Genomic DNA, 23,517 nt, shown 5'->3' with positions numbered 1-23,517 from the left:
ACAACAGTGCCTGCAGGAACTTATTTTTCAGTATGCCATATGTTACATGATGCAAGAGTGTTTCTCCACATTGAGCTTCAACCAGGAAGCTGACCCATAAGAAACCTTCTTACTGAAGCAGAGTGGGTGGCATTTTCTTGGTAAGTTAAACAGGTGTACTGAGTGACACATAGTTTTGCTTAATGGTAGGAATACAAGGGAAACAAGATCATAGGCCACTGGGGAGGATCTCTGAGCAGGGAGTTAGGAAATACTGGCCCTGGCTGGCTCTGTCACCAAGATAAGTAACAGCTCAGGCTCTCCCAGGCCCCGTCCACCTCTGCCAGCTCACATAGCAAGCAGGGACCTTGCTTTTGGTCTCATTTGGGCTTCCTGGAGCAACAGCTGAGACTCAAAGAGAGGCTCTCACATAAAGTTGGGCTCTGGAAACAAAAAGATAGTCTGAAGGGTGCTGTGCAGAGTGGCAAAGACCATCTACCATGAGGTCACCCAGGAGAAGGAACAAATTAAAGCAGAGTCCTCAAGGCAAAGCCAGAGCAGATCGAAAAGCCAATACCAAGAGCAGGTACACTTTTGTGGCATTCCTTAGCCACAAATCCGGGTGTGAAATGAACTAGTAAGGACACCAAGACAGTTTAGGTATCCTCTTAATTAGATCCCTGGTTCCTTGTTACTAAAAGTGGGCTATGTGAACAGTCTTTTTTTTTTTAAATTTTTAAAATGGTTTATTTATTTTTGAGAGAGAGAGAGAGAGAGAGAGAGAGAGAGAGAGAGAGAGAGAGAGAGAGAGAGAAAGCATGGGAGGGACAGGGAGACACAGAATCCGAAGACAGGCTCCAGGCTATGAGCTAGCTGTCAGCACAGAGCCCAACGTGGGGCTCGAACCCGTGAACCACAAGATCATGACCTGAGCCAAAGTTGGACACTTAAGCGGCTGAGCCACCCAGGTGCCCCTGAACTGATAGTCTTGGCATCACCTATGACGTGGTTAAAAATACAGAGTCTATTGAATCAGGGTCTGCCTTTTTAACAAGATTTCTCATTGATTCTCCTACACATTAAATCTTAAGAAGTGTTATCAGTGAATCATTTGCATTAGCACACGTTTCCTGGTTGTTTATGAGCAATTTGGCTCAGAGGTTTTTCATCAGGGAGAGGCACAACCCCCTCAGGCACATTGGGAAGTCTGTGGTGGGAGGCACTTGATTGTCATAATGACTGTAGAGACTACTGACATTTAGTGGGCAGGTGACAGGGATGCTAAACATCCTGCAATGTGTGGGATGGTCCCTCAGAGCAAAGAACTGTCCCACCCAAAGGACAATGGTGTTCCTGATGAGAAACATGTTGGCTATTTCTTAATCTGTAAAATAAGCACTTGGACTAAATGGATGCCAGTGTTTCTCCCAGCTCCAAGAATCTTTTGTTCTACCGCTGTCATAAACACTGGTTTAGAAAGTTCTCAGTGCTGTCTTCCCCTCCCTCTAATTATGCCTGCTGCAAGTCCATGTCATTTTTACTTAGACCATCCAATGGAGCCAGTCACAGAGATTAATCTTAATGAACATAAATTCATATCATTCCCTATTACATACAACTTGCCCATTCTGGTGAGAATTCAAAGAGCCCTTTTAGTCAACTTAATGTATTTGTCATTGTGATGCTGATAACACAAAAAAGTCTGGAAACACGGTCAGCTAAATATTTTACCAGCCAGCAGTTCAAGGCAATCATTGCCCTGTCAGATTTGAGCTGAAGTGGCTCTCCCCACTCTCACAACCTCTGTCCTGTTTGGATTAACAGGGAGTCCTGCTGGGATGGCATGGAAGTAGGGGATGGTGGCTGAAATGCAATTCTCCAACAGCTGTTTAACATCGTCTCTGAAGAGAGAGGACAGGCAGCAAACACGTGGAGGGTCATAAGCAGGGCTTGGTGAACCTGACCACGCTGAGAATTTTCTGACTCTGTGGGGCTGGTGGAGGAAGTTAAGACTGGAACCGATAGACTCATAAGAGAATCTAAGTAAACAATTGAGTTCTATTGAGGGTGAGGTCTCTTTTGAAGATGAAATCATTAATTAGCTTCTATTTTCTCCATGGCAGGGCTGTGAGGACAAAGGAAAGTATCTGTAGGAAAAAAAAAGGAACTTGTTGGATGAAAAGTAGGATGTACCTCTAAAGGGCTGTTGGTTTTTACAATTGTGCTGTCCTTGACGCACTACCGGTGCAAAGATTAAGAAATTAAGGTCCTTTCAATCACTACAGCTAAAGGAAAAGGCAGTATCCTGGAGGAGATTATTTTTCCCTAGGATTATTTGTCCCGGGGTTCTGTGGAGTGGTATCTGCCAGGGCATTCACCTCATTGCCTTCTGGCTTTAGAAGTCAATGGCATGGGTGAAAAGAATAGCATTCTGATAGTGCTTATACGTGCCTCCTCTATTTATACATGTTGGTGGCTGGTTACTGAGATAAGCAAACAAGACAGACAGTGCTGAAGGCTGGGCTTTTGTCTGTGGCTTAGATTCTAAGTCAGTCAACAGTGTACTAATTGTGCCCCAATATAGCCCTGCTCAGCAGTATAAGAGAAGTTTTATTGGAGTGATTAGGAAAAGTGGTTGGTGGCTAAAGACAGTTCAAAATAATAAAAAATATGCCTTACCATTGTATTTTATCATAAAATGTGTAAATGCACATGATCTGTTAGCCCTTACTGAAATCTATGCTTTGCATCTGCTGATGTGAGGGATTCCATGACCACGTTTACATAAACGTGTGTAATGCATTTGTCACAATATCCAATTTCAGCTTCTTGAGAGTGGAAGGAGAACTAAAGCCACTTCTGAGACAATTTTGGTGCAAATCCTGGATTTTTATTGTTTTCTAATCCTTTATCATTGTCTTGTCAAGTACTTTCACGACAATTTTTAAAACTACTGAATCTTTCCTGGAATTCATAATTTTGTTTTCACAGAAATGATAACTTTTTCTTTACACATGCATATTTATTCACTTGCAAATCAAATTCTATAATTACAATAACAAGTTCAACAGGTATGAATGAGTTTGGGAATCAATAGAACTACTCTTAAGAAGCTGACCATTGATTTCCAGTAGCGGCAGTTTGAGCGGCCAAAGCAAGATGGGTCAAAGTCAGAGTAGTGGTCATGGCCCTGGAGGTGTCAAGAAGGATGACAAGGACAAGAGAAAGAAGTATAAACCTCCTGTACCAAACAGAGTACCAACCAAAGGGACTGATGCTGCCAGCAAGCTGCCACTGGTGACACCTCGCACTCAGTGCCGCTTAAAATTACTCAAGTTAGAATTAAAGACTATCTTCTCATGGAGGAAGAATTCATTAGAAATCAGGAACAAATGAAGCCTTTAGAAGAAAAGCAAGAGGAGGAAAGATCAAAGGTGGATGATCTGAGGGGGACCCCAATGTTGGTAGGAACGTTGGAAGAGATCATTGATGACAATCATACCATCGTGTCCACATCTGTGGGCTCAGAACACTACATCAGCATTCTTTCCTTTGTAGACAAGGACCTGCTGGAGCCAGGCTGTTCAGTCCTGCTCAACCACAAGGTACATGCCATAATAGGGGTGCTCATGGATGACACGGATCCCTTGGTCATGGTGATGAAAGTAGAAAAGGCCCCCAGGAAACCCAAGCTGATATTGGGGGGTTGGACAACCAAATCCAGGAAATTAAGGAATCTGTGGAGCTTCCTCTCACTCATCCTGAATATTATGAAGAGATGGGTATAAAGCCCCCAAAAGGGGTCATTCTCTATGGACCAACTGGCACAGGTAAAACCTTATTAGCCAAAGCGGTAGCAAACCAAACCTCAGCCACTTTCCCAAGAGTGGTTGGCTCTGAACTTATTCAGAAGTACTTAGGTGATAGGCCCAAACTCGTTTGGGAGTTGTTTCGAGTTGCAGAAGAACATGGGCCATTCATCGTGTTTATTGATGAAATTGATGCCATTGGAACAAAAAGATATGATTCAAATTCCAGTGGTGAAAGAGAAATTCAACGAACAATGTTGGAACTGTTGAACCAGTTGGATGGATTTGATTCAAGGAGTGACCAGAAAGTTATCATGGCCATAAACCAAATAGAAACTTTGGATCTAGCACTTATCAGACCAGGCCACATTGACAGGAAAAATGAGTCCCCCCCCAGCCTGATGAAAAGACTAAGAAGGGCATCTTTCAGATCCACACAAGCAGGATGATGCTGGCTGATGATGTGACCCTGGACGACTTGATCATGGCTAAAGATGACCTCTCTGGGGCTGATATCAAGGCGACCTGTACAGAAGCTGGTCTGATGGCCTTGAGAGAACACAGAATGAAAGTAACAAATGAAGACTTTAAAAAATCCAAAGAAAATGTTCTTTATAAAAAACAAGAAGGCACCCTTGAGGGCCTCTACTTGTAGTGACCACATCTGCCTTCAAAGAAACGGTCGGGAGCATCCTGACTCCTCGGAGGGATGCGGCTGGGAAGCCGCCCAGAGGAACCCATGTTCCAGTTGATCTTTCTTAGCAAAACTTCCCGTGTCCTTTTTTGAGCGCGGTGTGTAGGGTGCCCGCCAGGCTGCCTTCATGTGTTGGCCACGTGCAGTGCTCTCCCCCCAATAAAGTGAGCTCCTCCTCCTCAAAAAAAAAAAAAAAAAAAAAAAAAGAAGCTGACCATTCAACATGTGGAAATAGCAGTGTGGGGCATACTAGTAGGCCACGAGTTGTCAGGCCATAAGAATGTACACCTTTTACAAAGAGGATGGAGAGGACCAGTTAACCTGAAAAATAAGTGGGGGTATTGAAATAGTTATCTGTTATACTGAATGTTTGTATCCCTCTAAAATTTGTTCAAGGCCTAAACTCCACGTGACTGAATTTTGAGTAAGGAAATAATTAAGAGTCAAATGAGGTCTTAACGTTGGGGCCCTGATCTGAAAGGATTAGTATCCTTATGGGCAGAGATACCAGAGAGCTTGCTTACTGTCCACACTGTGAGGACACAGAAAGAAGGTGGCCGTCCACAAGCTGGGAAGAGGGCCCTCACCAGAAACTGACCCCGTGGACCTCGATCTGGGACTTCAGCCTCTAGAACTGTGGGAAAATAAATGTCTATTTTTTCAGCCACCAAGTCTGTGGCAATTTGCTTAAACCACCCAGTCTGTGGTATTTTGTTATGGAAGCAGACTAATGCACTATCCTTTTATACTTAATATTTAACACCATGTCTTTGGTTCTGAGGAACACTTAACAGTAAAGTTCGTTGGATCAATACAAAATTATTACCATTTCTGGAGAACTGACTTACAGTGCAGAGCCTAAGCTAATAGATCCTGCCTGACAAACAGTATATTCAATTTTATTTTGGGAAAATACTGGTATGTATTTACAGGCCTAATTCTAGTAGTGAACTATTGAATATAGCTATTTAAATCAGCTCCTGAGGTTATCACTAAAAAATAATCACAGAGAGATCTTTATAGGCTAGACATCTTTTCTTCCTATTGTATCTGTTAGCGAGAGTCTTGGGGTATTACTGTAGCTATATTATATAATTATGTTATATAATTAGTATATCTAATTATATAATTGGTATATGATTATATAATATAGCTACAGTAATACAGTAAAAGCTATAGGTATACTATACCATATAGTATATGCAGTGACCTTTGAACAATATGGAGCTTAGGGGTGCTGACCCCCATGTAGTCAAAAATCTGTGTATAACTTTTGACTCCCTGGATATATAAGCACTAATAATCTACTGTTGACTAGAAGCATTACTGGTAACCTAAACAGTCAATAAACATGTATTTTGTATGCTATACATATTATATACTGTATTCCTACAATAAAGCTAGAGGAAAAAAAATATTAAGAAAACCATAAGAAAGAAAATATGTTTACAGTATTGTAGTGTATTTATCAGAAAAAATCTGCACATATGTGGATCTGTGCAGTTCAAATCCATGTTGCTCAAAGGTCAAATGTACATATACATTGATATCCCATATTCTATACTATACCATACACTACACGATATGTAGTAATATTATACAGTTAAGAGGGATATAAGGATTGGAAAAAAGTCACAAAACTGTCATTATTTTCAACTTACATGCTTTCCCACTAAAGATATCCACAGGAACCAACAGGTAAATTGTTACACAAACCAACTATATTCCCCCCCACACAAAAAAGCAACAAATAGTTCAAAAATGTAATTTTAAAGATGTCATTTATAATAGCAAGAAAACATGTATGGTATATAGAAATAAATCTTTTGCAAGGATGTAAGGCGTTTTTTTCCTTTTTTTTAGAGAGAGAGAGTGGGGAAAGAGAGAGTCTTAAGCAGGCCCCATGCTCAGCATGGACCCCAATGCTGAGCTTGATCTCATGACCGTGAGATCATGACCTGAGTCAAAATCAAGAGTCGGTGGCTTAACCAACTGAACCACCCAGGAGCCCCTGTGTAAGGCTTTCATAAGAGAAAAATAGAGAACTTTAACTAAAAAAACAAATGCTCACAGATGGGAAGTCTCAATAACAGAAAGACATCTGTTCTCCCCAAATCCAAAGTCCTTTTTTGATTAAAAAAAAAAAAAAAACTTTTTTGCTAAAAGTTAACCAGTATTATCCTAAAGTCCATTTGAATGAACAAAGGGCCAGGAATTGCCAAAATGTTTGAAGAAGAACAGGGGGATTCACTCTTCAAAATATCATGCACCTTGTATCCTGAAGCTATAGTAATTAGGACATCGTGGTGTAAGACAGAATAACACACTAGGGCAGGGATAGAACAAATAGATTGATGGAAGGCCTATAAATAGTTCCACTTCCATATGGAAGCTTATTATATAACAGAGCAGGCATTGCAAATGAGTGGGGACAGTGTGGGAATAGCTAGTTTTCCATACTGAGAAAAAAAGTGCCTCCATCTCTAGTTCATATCATTTCCCAAAACAAATTTCAGGTGAATAAAAATGTAAATATGGACAGAAAACCTTTAAAAATTCTAGAAGAAAAACATTTTAAAAACATAGCCGAATAGAATATTGTACACCTGAAACTAATATACCACTGTATGCTAATTATACTTCAATAAAATATATCGGGGCGCCTGGGTGGCGCAGTCGGTTAAGCGTCCGACTTCAGCCAGGTCACGATCTCGCGGTCCGTGAGTTCGAGCCCCGCGTCAGGCTCTGGGCTGATGGCTCAGAGCCTGGAGCCTGCTTCCGATTCTGTGTCTCCCTCTCTCTCTGCGCCTCCCCCGTTCATGCTCTGTCTCTCTCTGTCCCAAAAATAAATAAACGTTGAAAAAAAAAATTTATACTTCAATAAAATTTATTTTAAAAATAAAAGTCAAAAATTAAACAACACCCATTTATTAACTCACAGTCCTGTGGGTCAGAAGTCTAGACACAGCATGGCTGGGTTGTCTGCTCAGGATCTCAACGGCTAAGTCAAAGTATTGGCTAGACTGAGTTCGCGTTTGGAGGCTCTGGGGAAGAATTCCCTTCTGAACTCATTCAAGTTTTTGGCAAAATTCAGTTTCTTGCCATTGTAGGACAGAGGTCCTCTTTTGCCTTGCAGGCTCCCAGCCAGGGGCTACTCTCAGCTCCTAGAGGCCACCTGTATTCCATGCCACATGACCCCCTGTATTTTCAAAGCCAGCAACAGAAATTTTCTCCCTTGTTAAATTCTTCTCATGTTTAAACTCTCTCTGACTTCCTGTTTTACCTCTAGAGTCAGATTGAAAGGATGATATGATTAGGTCAGACCCACTCAGACAATCTTTCCATCTCAGGGTCAGCTGATTTAGGACCTTAAGTTACATCTGCAGAATTCTTTTTATAGCAACACCTAGATTAGTGTTTGATTGAATAACTGGAAGAAAGTGTACGTATACCAGGGGTCAGGAATTTAGAGAACCAAATTCCACCTACCACAGACTGGAACTAGGGAGAGTATAAAATAGAAAGTCAAAACCAGGGGAGTTATTAAGTAGTGGCCATAGATGTGCTCAATGTTTAATGTTAAAGATGGGCTACTATAGCTGGCTCATGAAGTTCTGAATGCTTAAAACTTAGGAGAAGAAAACAAAGGCCAGAAATCTCTGTGATCTTGGCAGACTGAAGCTCAGTAAGAGGTACCATAGACGGGGGTTACTGACCATAGGCAGGTCAATGGAAAACTACTTTGCTATTTGAACCCGCTTTTGAATTAGCGCCATTGTAAATGGTAGGTAAATATAATATAATACAAAATTAAATATAACTGAATATAAATATAAACGAAGCATTTTTTTTTCTTTTAGAGAGAGAGAGAACGCACGCACTATGCAAGCAGGGTAGAGGGGCATAGGGAGAGACAGAGAGATAGTCCAAAGCAGTTTCCATGCTCAGTGTGGAGCCCAATGCCGGGCTCGATCCCATGACCCTGGGATCATGCCCTGAGCCAAAATCAAGAGTCTGATGCTCAACAGACTGAGCCACCCAGGTGCCGCTACAAAGCACTTTAAAAAACCAGAATATTTATAAAGTTGAAAAGAATGGGACAATTTAAATTTGGGGGAATTGTGTTTTATTTCCTATACACATATAGACCATGTTTCATTCTTCTATATGTCTACATAGCAGCTATTCCTATTTTTAACACATGGTAAGGGAAATTATAAAAAGTTGATTGTTCAATTAGTAATAATGATAGGTTGGCATTTAATACTCCCTTGGTTATGGTCCATCTTATCTTTTTCTCAGTTATCTTTTCCTACTTTCTTACTTGTACTTTATATACCAACAAAACAGAATTGTTCCTTTTTCCCTAAATCCATCACTACACCTTTGGCCATGTATCTACCTCTAATAATACCTTCAATGTCATCAGATTCTTTTCTATTTTTAAAATGTTTATTTATTTTTGAGAGAGAGAGAGACACACACACAGAGTGCAAGTGAGGGAGGGGCAGAGAGAGAGAGACACACACACAGAATCTGAAGCAGGCTCCAGGCTCTGAGCTGTCAGCCCAGAGCTCAACAAGGTGCTTCAACCCACAAACTGTGAGATCATGACCTGAGCTGAATTCGGATGTTTAACCAACTGAGTCACCCAGATGCCCCTATCAGATTCTATCAAATTTAATGGTACCTATAAAATTTTACTGATCCTTTAGGGCCCATTTCAAATATCCCCTCCTTCATGAAGACTTCTTTGATCTATCCTAGCCTCTGTTGAAAATAATCTTTTCTGCCTGAACTCCCTCAGCACTTTGTTCAAACTTAAGGTTCATGTCACTTCCTACCTTACCCTGTGGTTATTTGTGTTCATACTGTAGCTCCCCCTACTTGACTGTGTCTTTGTGCAGTAGTAATTTGGACTGTTTCATTTCAGATTACCCATTGGACCTGGAAGAATACTTAGCATTATAAGTATTTAAAAATTGTGGATTAATCTAGCGAATGAATATATCTTTTTGTCTATATCACAGCGTCAAATCAAAGTAAAAGAAATTAATATAATTTCTGCTGCTAGAGAAGAACTTAGTCTCATCAAATAGACCTTTGTTACAATTATATTGCACAAATTATTTCTCAAAACTCCCCCAAATTTCATTTCACCATTTCAGTGAACAAACACTTGGTTAAACATAATCCCCACACATGCACAGACTTGCATCATACCTGTGTGCAGCAAGTGTTGATCAGATCAATCGCCAAGGGAAGTAAGTTCCTCTAGACTGCCCCAAACCTTTCCCAAAATCTCTCTTCCCCTGAAGCTTTCCAAAACAAAGTCTCACCACATTACCAGAGAGGGAGAGAGGAAGGAATTTCCTTAAGAAATTAGTGGGAAAAAAGAGTCAACATGAAGACAAAATAATAAATGTTTCTCCTATGTCAGAAGGGGCTGACGTCATCCTCTAAGGCGTTCATGAATTTTATTGTCGTAAGTTTTTATGGAAATGTATACTGAATTATATTAGGACATCATTCATATCTGCCCCTTGAGATTGTTTATGAACATACAACTTTTTTCTTCTAACACTTGAATTAAATTCTGGCTAACAAGTTAAAACGGTTTGACAGAACCCTTTATCCTGATAGACCATTATGTTGTCATTTACCGATTACTTCACTCTACTCAGAAATTAATGAAGAGATATCATTGAATTAGGAAATATGCTTTTTAAACTCATCACTTATTTACTTAAGAATTAAAGGCAACATTCACATGGCACACTATAAACTCAGGCACAGGTACACACATACGTGTTTGAACACACATATGCACAACACATACCCATTCACATGCACATACAAACACATATATCTATACCTATGTACCACCCACACATACTTTGTAATAGGAAACCAAACAGTGTCACATGGCGAAAATGATAACTACAATGCAAAAGTTTAAAGGTAAGTCCTGTGACTGTGAATTTTGGCACAAGCTTTTTGAATTACTAATTTATTCCCTGAATCATCAAAACATCACAAGGTAATATAATAGAATAGACAAAATAGGAGGGAAATTTTTGACAGTCCAAAAGAAGCCAGCAAAGGAGGAGCAAAGACAAAAGAACATATGAAACAAGTAAAAACAAACACTGAGAAGGTAGGTAAGCTTAAAATCAGATCAGTAATTGCATTAAATATGAAAAGACTAACCATTCCAACTATAAGGCAGATATGATTAGATTGAGTAAAAACCAGATTTGACAATATTTTTGTAAGACACAAACTTTAAATGTTAAGACACAGAACAGTTGAAAGTAAAATGATGAAAACATAAATACTGTAGACCATGTAAACACTAAACATAAGAAAGCTTAAAAATTAAGGTTACATTTATAAAAATTATAGGTGTGATAGGGGCTCTTGTACCCCAATGTTTATAGCAGCACTTTCAACAATAACCAAATTAAGGAAAGTGCCTAAATGTCCATCAACTGATGAATGGATAAGGAAGATGTGGTTTATATATACAATGGAATACTACTTGGCAATGAGAAAGAATGAAATCTGGCCATTTGCAGCAACGTGGATGCAACTGGAGGGTATTATGCTAAGTGAAATAAGTCAGGCAGAGAAAGGCAGATACCATATGTTTTCACTCTTATGTGGATCCTGAGAAACTTAACAGAAGACCAGGGGGAGGGGAAGGGGAAAAAAAATTTACAGAGAGGGAAGGAGGAAAACCATAAGAGACTCTTAAATACTGAGAACAAACTGAGGGTTGATGGGAGGTGGGGGAGAGGGGAAAGTGGGTGATGGGCAATGAGGAGGGTACCTGTTGGGATGAGCACTGGGTGTTGTATGGAAACCAATTTGACAATAAATTATATTAAATATAAAAAAAAAGACTGATGGAGAAGGCATGGCCTCTCTCTTGAGAAAGAAATCATGAATCAAAAAAAAAAAAATTATAGCTGTGGATATAGTATCAAAGTAGACTCTAAGGCAAAATGTATTATCAGATATAAAGAGGGGCATTTAATAATGATAAAAGGGTCAATTTAATAGGAAGATATAATAATCCCTAATGTGTATGTGCCTGATAGTATACCTTCAAATAGAAAGCAGAAATTGACAGAAATAAGTAGATAAATCCACAATTAGAATTGGAGATTTAAAAATATTTCTTTCTGTAAGGGGTAGAAAAGACAAACAAAACTTAGTAACAATATATAAGATATGAACAATCTGACCTAAATAGACATTTGTAAATTACTTATAGTTTATTATAGCCAACAACTATGAAAAAGAAGAAAGAATACACACTATTTAAATGTACATATGCGACTCTTGATCTCAGGGTTGTGAGTTTGAGCCCCATGTTGGGTGTGGAGCCTACTTAATTAAAAAATAAAAATTAAAACAAATAAAAGCACAAAGATCATTCACTGAAGTAGACCATATTCTGGGTTATAAGGCAAGTCTTGATAAATTTCAAAGGACCAAAGTCACCCAGAATATATTTTGTGACCACAATAGTATTAAACTAGATGTCAGTAACAAAAATATAGAAATCTCCCTAATGTTTGGAAATTGAGCAACACATTTCTAATTTGTTTACTGGCCAAAGGAGAAGTCATTAGGGAAATTAATTAGAAAATTAACAAAATATGCAAGATCTGTATAGTGAAAATTATCAAACATTGCTCAGAAAAACTAAAGAAGACCCAAATAAATGGAGAGATACACCATTGATGTGATATTAAGATATGAATTCTCCCTAAATTGATCCATAGATTTAACACAAATCCAATCAAAATCCCAGCAGGCTTAATTTTTTTGTGTGATAGAAATCAGTAATCTGAACCAATAATTTATTTGGAATTGCAAAGGACCTCGACTAGCTAAAAGCAATCTAAACAAACAAACAAAAAACGAAACCCATTGGAAGACCTATATGAACAGATTTTTTTTTTTAAGTAGGCTTCATGCCCAGCGCAGAGCCCTACATGGGGCCTGAACTCATGACCGTGAGATTAAGACCTGAGCTGAGATCAAGAGTCGGACACTTAACCAGCTGAGCCACCCAGATGCCTCCTGGCACTAACAGATTTTAAACTTACCCTAAAGCTTTGGTAATTAAGACAGCGTGATATTGGCATAAATATAGTCAAACAGATCTACAGAACTTAACAGCCTGGAAATAAGTCCAGGTATATATGTTCATTTTATTTACTAAAAAGATATTCATGCTCTTCAAAGAGAAAGGATGGTATTATTAATAAGTGATACTAGAGCAATTAGACATTGATGTGATAAAGAAAACTTGACCCTTATCTTACACCATACACAAAAAATCAATTCTAGGGAGATCAAATGTCAACTTGAAAGCTGAAACTATCTTGAGATAAGAGTTTTTAAATAGGACACAAACAGCACAAACCATAAAAATGTTTAATTAATAAATTGGTCTTCATCAGTATTTAAAAATTTTCTCATCAGAAAGTACTATTCAGGTAGTGAAAAAGGTGCTCCAAAAGCTGGAAGAATGTGTTCACAATATGTATACCTGAAAAAGGACTTGAATACAGAATATATGAAAGACTCTTACAATTTAATAATAAAGCAGCAAACAATGCAATTTTTGAAAATTTAAATTTTAGTTAGTTAACATAAAGTGCAATATTGGTTTCAGGAGTGGAATTCAGTGATTCATCACTTACATACAACACTCAGTGTGCATCACAAGTGCCCTCCTTAGTACCCATCACCCATCTAGCCCATCCCCCACCCACCTCCCTCCATCTTCCCTCAATTTGTTGCTCTATTATTAAGAGTCTTTTGTGGCTAGTTTCTCTGTCTTATCTTCCCCCCTTCCTATATGTTTGTGTTTTGTTTTATAAATTCCACATATGAGTGAAATCATATAGTATTTGTCTTTCTCTGATTTACTTACTTTGCTTAGCAAAATACATTCTAGCTCCATTCACATTGTTGCAAATGACAAAATTTCATTCTTTTTTGATGGCCGAGTAATATTCCATTGTGTGTGTGTGTAATTTATAAATTATAATTTATAATTGTGTGTGTGTATATATATATTTGTATATATGTGTGTATATATTTGGCTATTATTGATATTGCTGCCATAAACATTGGAGTGCATGTACCACTTTGAATCTGTATTTTTGTATCCTTTGGGTAAATACCTAGTAGTGAAATTGCTGGATCATAGAGTAGTTCTATTTTTAACTTTTTGAGGAACCTACATACTGTTTTCCAGAGCAGCTGCACTAGTTTATATTCCCAATAAGAGTGGAAGAGGGTTCCCCTTTCTATGCATCCTACCAACATCTCTTTTAACTTTAGCCATTCCGACAGGTGTGAGGTGGTACCTCACTGTGGTTTTGATTTGTATTTCCCTGATGATGAGTGATGTTGAACATCTTTCATGTGTCTGTTAGCCATATGGATGTCTTCTATGGAAAAGTGTCTTTTGCCCATTTCTTAACAGGGTTGTTTGTTTTTTGGGTGTTGAGTTTGATAAGTTCTTTACAGATTTGGATACTAACCCTTCATCAGATATGTCATTTGCAAGTATATTCTCCCATTCTATAGGTTGCCTTTTAGTTTTGTTGATTGTTTCCTTCACTGTGCAGAAGCTTCTTATCTTGATGAAGTCCCAATAGTTCATGCTTGCTTTTGTTTCCCTTGCCTTTGGTGATATGTCTAATAAGAAGTTGCTATGGCTGAGGTCAAAGAGGTTGTTACCTGTGTTCTCCTCTAGGATTTTGATGCTTTCCTGTCTCACATTTAGGTTTTTCATCCATTTTGAGTTTATTTTTGTGTATGTTGTAAGAAAGTGGTCCAGTTTCATTTACTGTCCAGTTTTACCAACACCATGGTTTAATAGTTTATTTTTATTGCAAAATAATGTTCCATTATTTGGATGTACAACAGTTTGCTTATGCATTCACCTACTGAATGACATTTTGGATGCATCCAATTTTTGGCAATCATGAATAAAGCTGCTACATTCACATGCAGGTTTTGGTATGGATATATATATTCAAGTCATTTAGTAAATACTTAAGGGCACTATTACTAGATTTTATGGAGACTATGTTTATCTTTGTAAGAAACTGCCAAACTCTCTTGAAGTAGTGGTACTATTTTGCATTCCTACCAGCAATGGCAGAGTTCCTGTTGCTCCACACCCAATTCAGCATTTGGTATTGCCAGTGCTTTGGATGTTAGCCATTTTAGTAGGTATGTAGTGGCTAGTTTAATTTATAATTCTCTAATGACTTCTGATGTTAAGCATCTTTTCATATGTTTATTTCCCACCTGTATGTATTCTTTGGTGAGGTGTCTGTCCAAGTTGTTTGCCCATGTTTTAATTCCTTATTGAACTTTAAGTGTTCTTTCTAGAACACCTGGGTGACTCAGTGGTTTAAGTGTCTGACTCTTGGTTTCAGCTCAGGTTATGATCTCGTGGTTTGTGAATTTGAACCCTGCATCCGGGCTCTGTGCTGACAGCACGGAGCCTGCTTGGGATTCTCTCTCTCTTTCTCTCTCTCTAGCCCTCCCCTGCTCACACACACATATACTGTCTCTCAAAATAAATAAATAAACTTAAATAAAAAGAGTTCTTTCTATATTTTAGATACCAACCCTTTGTCAGATATGTACTTTGCAAATATTTTCTCCCAGTCTGTTGATTCTGTTTTCATTCTATTAACAGTGTCCTTTGCAGAGCAGACATTTTAAATTTTAATGGAATACAAGTTGACAATTTTTCCTTTCATTGATCATAGTTTTGGTATTATATCTAAAAGTCATCATCAAATCCAAGGTCACATAGATTTCTCCTATTTATCTTACAGAAGTTTTGTGGCTTAGCATTTTACATCTGTAATCCACTTGGAGTTCATTTTTGTGAAGGGTATCCTTCATGTGGATATCCAGTAGTTTCAGCACCACTTATTGAAAAGATGATCCTTTTCGCCACTCAATTGCCTTTGTTCTTTTGTCAAAGATCAGCTGACTATATTTGTGTGGGTCTATTTCTAAACTACTATGTTCACTCTATTGGTCTATTTGTCTATTATTTTACTAATACCTAACTGTGTTTATTACCATAGCTTTATATTATGTTTTGAAGTTAGGTAGTATCATTCCTCTTTGTTCCTTGCCAGTGATGTGTTGGCCATTATGGGTGTTTCACCTTTCCATATAAATTTTGAATCAGTCTGTTCATAACCACCAAAGTAATTTTCTGGGATTTTGAGAATGTGTAGAGTCTATAAATTAGGTTGGGAAGAATGGACATTTGACAATACTGAGTCTTTTTATCCATGAATATAGAATATCTCTCCATTTACTTGGATATTCTTTGATTTCTTTCACCTGAATTTCATAGTTTTTCTCATATAGATCTTACACATACTTTGTTAGATTATACTTGAGTATTTATTAAAATTTTTTTAGTGTTAATGTAAATGGTATTTCTTTTTAACTTGAAATTCCAATTCTTCATTGCTGGCATATAGGAAAATTGACTTTGGACTATTGATCTTGTATCCTGCAACCTGGCTGAAATTGCATACTGGTTCCAGCAGGTTTTTTTTTAATTGATTCTTTGGTATTTTCTACATAGACATTAATGCTACCTGTGAAAAAAGACAGCTTTATTTCTTCCTATATAATCTGGATTTTGTTTCTTTTCTTATCTTTTTGCATTAGCTGGAACTTCCAGTATGATTTTGAATAGGAGAGAGAGGTGAGAGGGGACATCCTTGTTTTGTTTCTGATTTTATGGGACAAAGCATCTAGTTTCTCACCATTAAATATGATCTTACCTATGCATTTTTTGTAGGTGCTGTTTATCAAGTTAAGGAAGTTCCTCTGTATCCCTTGTTTGTTGGAGTTTTTATTATGAACTGGTATTTGAGTTTGTCAAATGCTTTTTTCATCATTTATTAATATGATCATATGACTTTTGTTTTTTATCCTGTTGATGTGATGGATTACACTAGCTGGTTTTTAAATGTCGAACCAGCCACACATACCTATAATAAATTCCATTTGTTCTTGGTGAAGTATACTAAAGTCTGCAACTTACTTTGAAATGCATTTAAAAAAAAAGATGGATAGAGATATATAACAAAATGTTAGAAAAAATTATAAATCTATATAGACAAGGAATACAGAGCCAGAGTCAAACATAAAAATGAAAGTGATGCGACTTGTGGTGTTTTTGTTATTGTGGGCAATTTTTTTTTCTTTTCAATTTAGGGCATTCTAAACATTGCTAAAAACTTTTTAAAAGCATCAGTGGCAAGTCTCCACTGAGTTTTTAAAAGCTTCTTATAATTCCCTAAACATGTTACTGTTTTAAAACTCATTTTCTGAGAAATAAAAGGCATACAAACTGGCATGGAAGAAGTCAAACTTTCACTATTTGCAGATGACACAATACTCCGTAGAAAACCCAAAAGTCTCCATGAAAAAATTGCTAGAACTAATACATGCATTCAGCAAAATCCCAGGATATAAAATCAGTGTACAGAAATCTGCTGCATATACCAATAATGAAGAAACAGAGAAAGAAATCAAGGAATCAACCCCATTTACAATTGCACCAAAACCAATAAGATACCTAGGAATAAACATAACCAAACAGGTAAAAGATCTGTACTCTGAAAACTCTAGAAGACTTATGAGAGATATTAAAGAGGACACAAAGAAATGGAAAAGCATTGCACGCTCATGGATTGGAAGAACAAATATTGTTAAAGGATATAGACTACTCAAAGCAATCTGCACATTTAATGCAATCCCTATCAAATTACCACCAGCATTTTTCACAGAACTAGAACAATCCTAAAATTTGGATAAAACCACAAGACTCTGAAAAACCAAAGCAATTCTGAAAAAGAAAAGCAAAGTTGGAAGCATACCCATTCTGGACTTCAAGCTATATTGCCAAGCTGTAGTCATCAAGACAGTATGATAGTGGCACAAAAACAGACACATAGATCAATGGAACAGAACAGAAAATCCAGAAATAGGTGCACCTGGGTGTCGCATTTGGTTGAGCATCTAAGTCTTGATTTTGGCTCAGGTCATGATCCCAGGGTCATGGGATCGAGCTCAGTGTTGGGCTCTGCACTGACCATGGAGACTGATTAATAAATATTCTCTCTCTTTCTTTCTCTCTCTCTTTTACTCTCTCTGTCACTCAGTCTCTCTCTCTCTCTCTCTCACCTTCTGCCCCTCCCCTCTGTTCATGCTCTCCCTCTCTCTAAAATAAATTTAAAAAAATAACCCATAAATAGACCCACACTATATGGTCAACTATTCTTCGACAAAGCAGGAGAGAACATTCAGTGGAAAAAAGTCTCTTCAACAAATGGTGTTGGGAAAACTGGACAGTGAATGAAACTGGACCACTTTCTTACACCATACACAAAAATAAATTCAAAATGGATGAGACCTAAATGTGAGACAGGAAACCAGCAAAATCCTAAAGGAGAACACAGGCAACAACTTCTTTGACCTTGGCCATAGCAACTTCTTACTAGACATGTCTTACTAGATGCATCACTAAAGGCAAGGGAAACAAAAGCAAGCATGAACTATTGGGATTTCATCAAGATAAAAATCTTCTGCACAGTGAAGGAAACAATCACCAAAACTAAAAGGCAGCCTACAGAATGGGAGAAGATATTTGCAAATGACCTATAAATGGTTGGTATACAAAAATCTATAAATAACTTATCAAACTCAACACCCAAAAAACAAATAATCCTGTGAAGAAATGTGCAGAGGACATGAATAGACACTTTTCCAAAGAAGACATCCATATGGCTAACAGACACATGAAAAGATGCTCAACATCATTCATCATCAGGGAAATACAAATCAGGTGTGAGATACAACCTTACACCTGTCAGAATGGCTAAAATTAACAGCACAGAAAACAACAGATGCTGGTGAGGATGTAGAGAGAGAGCAACCCTCTTACATTCTTGTTGGGAATGAAAACTAGTGCAGCTACTCTGGAAAACAGTATGTAGGTTCCTCAAAAAGTTAAAAATAGAATTATCCTACAATCCAGCAATTGCATTGGTAGGTATTTACCCAAAGGATACAAAAATACAGATTTGAAGGGGTACATGCACCCAAGATTTATAGCAGCATTATCAATAATAGCCAAATTATGGAAACAGCCCAAATGTCCATTAACTGATGAATGGATAAAGAGGATGTGGTGTGTGTGTGTGTGTGTGTGTGTGTGTGTGTGTGTGTAGTGGAATATTAGTAATCCAAAAGCTGAAATCTTGCCATTTGCAATCACATGGATGGAGCTAGAGTGTCTTATGCTAAGCAAAGTAAGTCAGTCAGAGAAAGACAAACATCATATGATTGCACTCATGTGTGGAATTTAGGAAACAAAACAGATGACCATATGGGAGGGGAAAAGAGAGAGAAAGGATAGAAAACCATAAAAGACTCTTTTTAAAATGCTTTTTCTTTTTTAAATTTTAGAGAGGGATAGCATGAGCAGAGGAGAGAGGCAGAGGGAGAGAGAGAGAGGGAGAATCTTAAGCTGGCCCTATGCTCAACAGGTATCCCAATGAGGGGCTCAATCCCACGGCCCTGGGATCATGACCTGAGACAAAATCAAGAGTCAGATGCTCAACCAACTGAGTGACCTAGGAACCCAAGGAGACTCTTAATGATAAATTACAAACTGAGGGTTGATGGAGGGAAGTGGGTGGGGGGTGGGCTAAATGGGTGATGGGCATTAAGGAGGGTACTTGTCGGGATGAGCACTGGGTGTTATATGTGAGTGATGAATCACGAAATTCTATTCCTGAAATCAATATTACACTTTATGTTAACTAACTAAAATTTAAATAAAAATTTGGGGGAAAAAATTGCTTTGAGTTGTTGACTGGTGGAAGAACTGACCTGCTTGCTTCCTTAGGCACTTTGCTGAACTGCCTTTGGGGAGCAAATAAAGGCAAAAACCTCACAGCCACACAGATGGAGGCTGACATTACTCACCATCTACTTGCTGTGGGCAAATCCAATAAGCTCTCATGACTCCTATTTGTTCCTGTATAAGTGGAAATGGTGCTCATGTGTTGTAGCAATAAAATCAAAAATGTCACCAAGGAATGGAGTTCTTTGGCCCTAGCAGGTGTGCAATAGATGTGAAAGGGTATATACTTTTTCTTAAAAGATTTATTCTATTTTTAGAGAAGCAGTGTGGGAGTTGGGGAGAGGTGAAGAGGGAGAGACAGACAAGACAGAGAGACAGAGAATCTCAAGCATACTCCACACTTAGCATGGAGCTGGACTCAGGGCTCAATCCCAACACTCTGGGATCATAACCTGAACCTAAAGCAAGAATCATATACTCAAGATTTAGCTTCCCAGGCACCTGGGGAATATACGTTTTGAACCTCTTCTCCAACATTGTGTGTTTAAGCCCATCAGTTGGTTGGAAGGGATGGAGTTAGGAGTCATAAATGGACTCACAGGAGGCACTGTTTGTGGCTTAGCTTCCTATACCCTTCAGGTTTGCTGAAGCCTAAAGGATGTGCTCGATTTTTACCGTTGTAGAAAAAAGATGCCACTTTATTAAAATAGGTTATGTCTAGAGGTGACTGAGTGGCTCAGTAGGCTAAGGGTCCAACTTTGGCTCAGGTCATGGTGTCAGGGTTTGTGAGTTTGAGCCCCACATTGGGCTCTCTGCTGTCAGCACAAAGTTCACTTTAGATCCTCTGCCTCCCTCTCTCTCTGTCCCTGGCCCGCTCATGAGCATGCACTCTCTCTCTCTTTCTCTAAATAAACAAATAAACAAACAAACATAAAAAAAAGTTATGTCTACAAGAAACAACTTGTCACTTTCTGCTTTTTAGTCTAATGGTCAAAATTCTGTCCAATATAACTTTTTCACTAACAGCAGAAACATTCTTTCTCTTGAACCTGGTGCACTTTTTTTCTGTATTAACTTAAAAAAAAATCTAACTAAACACATAATTGATTCTTTTTTTTTCTAATGTCCTAAATTTTTATAAGGACACTCTAGGCAGTATGGGTAGGAGTGAAGGAGTTAAACTTATAGTAAAGAAGTGTCTGCCAGCCACTCAGCACATGTCTATTCATCACCACTTGGATTTGAAGGATGATTTCCCTGATCTTGAAGTTCCATAAAGAAAACTACATGTTTCTGCATTTGGGTTGTTCTTTTATTGCAACTCTGAAAAACTGTTTTTAAGAGAAAAGAGGACTAAATTACCACAAAAGGATGTCTTTAATAGACAGAGTTCATATCAAACATCTAAGCCTAACAATATCAAAAGGAAATGTTTATTGTTGCATTTTTTCAGATGTTTTCAGGCCTAGAGAAAAACTTTGACATTTCAAATGAATAAAGCTTAATTATCCACAATATTCAAGTTATTGTGCTAGACATATTTTGGAAATGTAACAATGAAATAGAGAAGGTCTCTATTTCACAGGACAGAAATCTCAACATTTCAAACATCGTATGGTAAGAGCAATACCAGCACGAGTGGGAGAAAGGATAGCAGCGCTGACCTCGTGGAGAAGGGGGCGTTTGGGTTTAGATACAAAGCAGCTTCAGTGAAAGGGTCTTTTTAGGAAGGGACATGTATCAGAGTCCTCCAGAGAAACAGAACCAAAAGGATACACGCATAGAGAGGAATATTTACTTTAAGGAAGGGGCTTATGGGATTGTGGAGGCTTGGCAAATCCCAAATCTTTAGGGGAGGCTGGCCAGCTGGACCCAGACAAGAGTTGCATTTCTAGCCCTAACGTGGTCTGCTGACAGAATCCCCTCTTCTTCCAGAGGCCCACCCACATCATGGAGGGCAATCTGCTTTACTCAAAGTCTACTGATTTAAGGGTTAATCTTATCTAAAAAATACCTTCACAGAAATACCTAGAATGTTTGACCAAATATCTGCGTAGCATGGCCTAGTCAAGTTGACATGTAAAATTAATCATCACACAAGAGTTTTGAGGTGAAGAGGGAAAAGCAGAAAACAAAACAAAACAAAACAAAACAAAACAAAACAAAACCCTATGTCAGACACCTTTGATCTCTCGAAAATGAAGGATTTGCTGGAAGGAAGGAGGGGGGGTTGGTGGCAACTAAAACCACCCCTTGGGGACAAGGATGAGATTTGGGGATGTGGAAAGAATTAGGAAAAACACTCAGAATAACCTTTACCTTTTAAGAAATGTTGAACCTAAGTCAGGTTTCTTCCTCTTTTTTTTCTTCAGCATGCTTTCTAAAATAGGAGGAGCTGTGGAATTATACCAAGTGAAACACGAGTTCCAGAAACCCACTCACTAACCCACTGTATGACCTTGGGAAAATTATATGAATTCTCCCAGTCTCTGCTGTAAAGAGTAAATAAAATGACTTGTGTAAAAATGTCTGGAGCAGGGAGTGGTTACTTAACCCAGGGGTGATCTTGCCCCTCAAAGGACATTTGGCAATAACTAGAGACATTTTTGGTTGTCACAACTGGTGGTGGGGTGGGGGTGGGAGGTTGGTGGTGTATTTATTATTAGTCTCTAGTGAGTAGAGGTCAGGGCTGATGCTACTAAATATTATTTAATGTACAAGACAGCGCCCCCACCCCATCCCCTGACAAAGAACTATCCAGTACAAAATGTCAGAGTGCCAAGATTTAGAAACCCTGCTCTAGAACAATGTCCAAGGCATTATAAAAACAGGAAGTATTGGTTTCTGTCTTTATATTAATCATGGTAAACCAAATGGAATAGAATTTTTACCCATAAGTGGCCACAACTAAAGGCTTGGTTTTCTAACATATTTAAAATATTCTGCTTGCTGTAAAGAAGACTAAAGTGGAATTTAGAGACAAAAAGAAGGAAACTCCATTCAGAAATAAAATTCTCTCACAAAAAAAAAAAAAAAAAAGAATAGGAAAGAAATCAACTTCAAGAAATACCAGAAGTCTAACTCCTGGTTATAAAGGGGCCCTGCTGTTCCTTTTGAAAAGCTCTGGGCCAGGACAGACTCATTCTAATATATCGTGTGCTATAGAACCAAACTTTGAGGGAAACATTCAGTTGAGTTAGACTTACATTTATAAACTTATTTATACATTTTTCCTATATCAATGATATATTTTAGAAACAAAACAGGGAACCCAGCAAATTGAATGGTTAGGTGTTATCCAGGCTTATGTGTAACTTCTTAGCTAAAAACAAAACTGAAATTCTTGAGGCATCTGGATGGGTCAGTTGGTTAAGTGTCTGAGTCTTGATTTCTGCTCAGATCATGATCTCAAGCTTTGTGAGATACAGCACAGTGTCGGGCTCTGTGCTGACAGTGCGGAGCCTGCTTGGGATTCTCTCTTTCCCTCTCTGCCCCTCCCCCCCAAATAAACAAATTAAAACTTAAAAAAAAAAAACGCTGAATTCTAAGCAGCTTCAGTGCCAACTTTGTACAGCTTTATCTGAAATATCTCAGTATCTTTGGTTTCTCTAAGAGTGTAGACACTGAACAAATATGCAAAAAATAAGGTAGTTTTAATTCTTCCAAAGTAATATGCATCAAAAGTTCAAATTATTTCTCTTCTATTTTGGTAGGGCTGGGAGGGAGGAAAGCTCTGTAAACCCATTAGCTAACTATCTAGCGCTTTGTAATGCTGTCACACACAAATCCCACTTTTGTTTAGCCTTTTTCTTTACATTGTGGCACAACTTGCAAAAACAGGCTATTACTTGTTAAATGTGGACAGGAGTTTTGAAAATTACCTTGAATTTAAGGGTGAGTTCTAAAAAAAAGAAGTCAGATCAGTTAAAAATAGGATGAGGAAGAAACTACATGTGAGCCCTGATGCCTGCTCACTGGCCAGAGGCCCAGAATTCCTTCGTTGGCCTCAAGTAACAGATTAAAGTCTAGAGAAAAGGGGAGGGACCATTACCCCCGGAACTGGACTGAAAAGTATCAGTGGAGGT

At 38.2% G+C, this 23,517-nt stretch overlaps 1 pseudogene; it reads left to right on the top strand.

Moving 5' to 3' along the window:
- Window positions 1–3,123: 3,123 nt before the first annotated feature.
- On the top strand, window positions 3,124–4,847 carry LOC106970142 (26S proteasome regulatory subunit 4-like; annotated as a pseudogene).
- The last annotated feature ends 18,670 nt before the right edge of the window (window positions 4,848–23,517 follow it).

This window comes from Acinonyx jubatus, chromosome B2, assembly GCF_027475565.1.
Source record: "Acinonyx jubatus isolate Ajub_Pintada_27869175 chromosome B2, VMU_Ajub_asm_v1.0, whole genome shotgun sequence".
Lineage (NCBI taxonomy): Eukaryota > Metazoa > Chordata > Mammalia > Carnivora > Felidae > Acinonyx > Acinonyx jubatus.
This window is presented reverse-complemented; position numbering and strand designations above follow the sequence as displayed.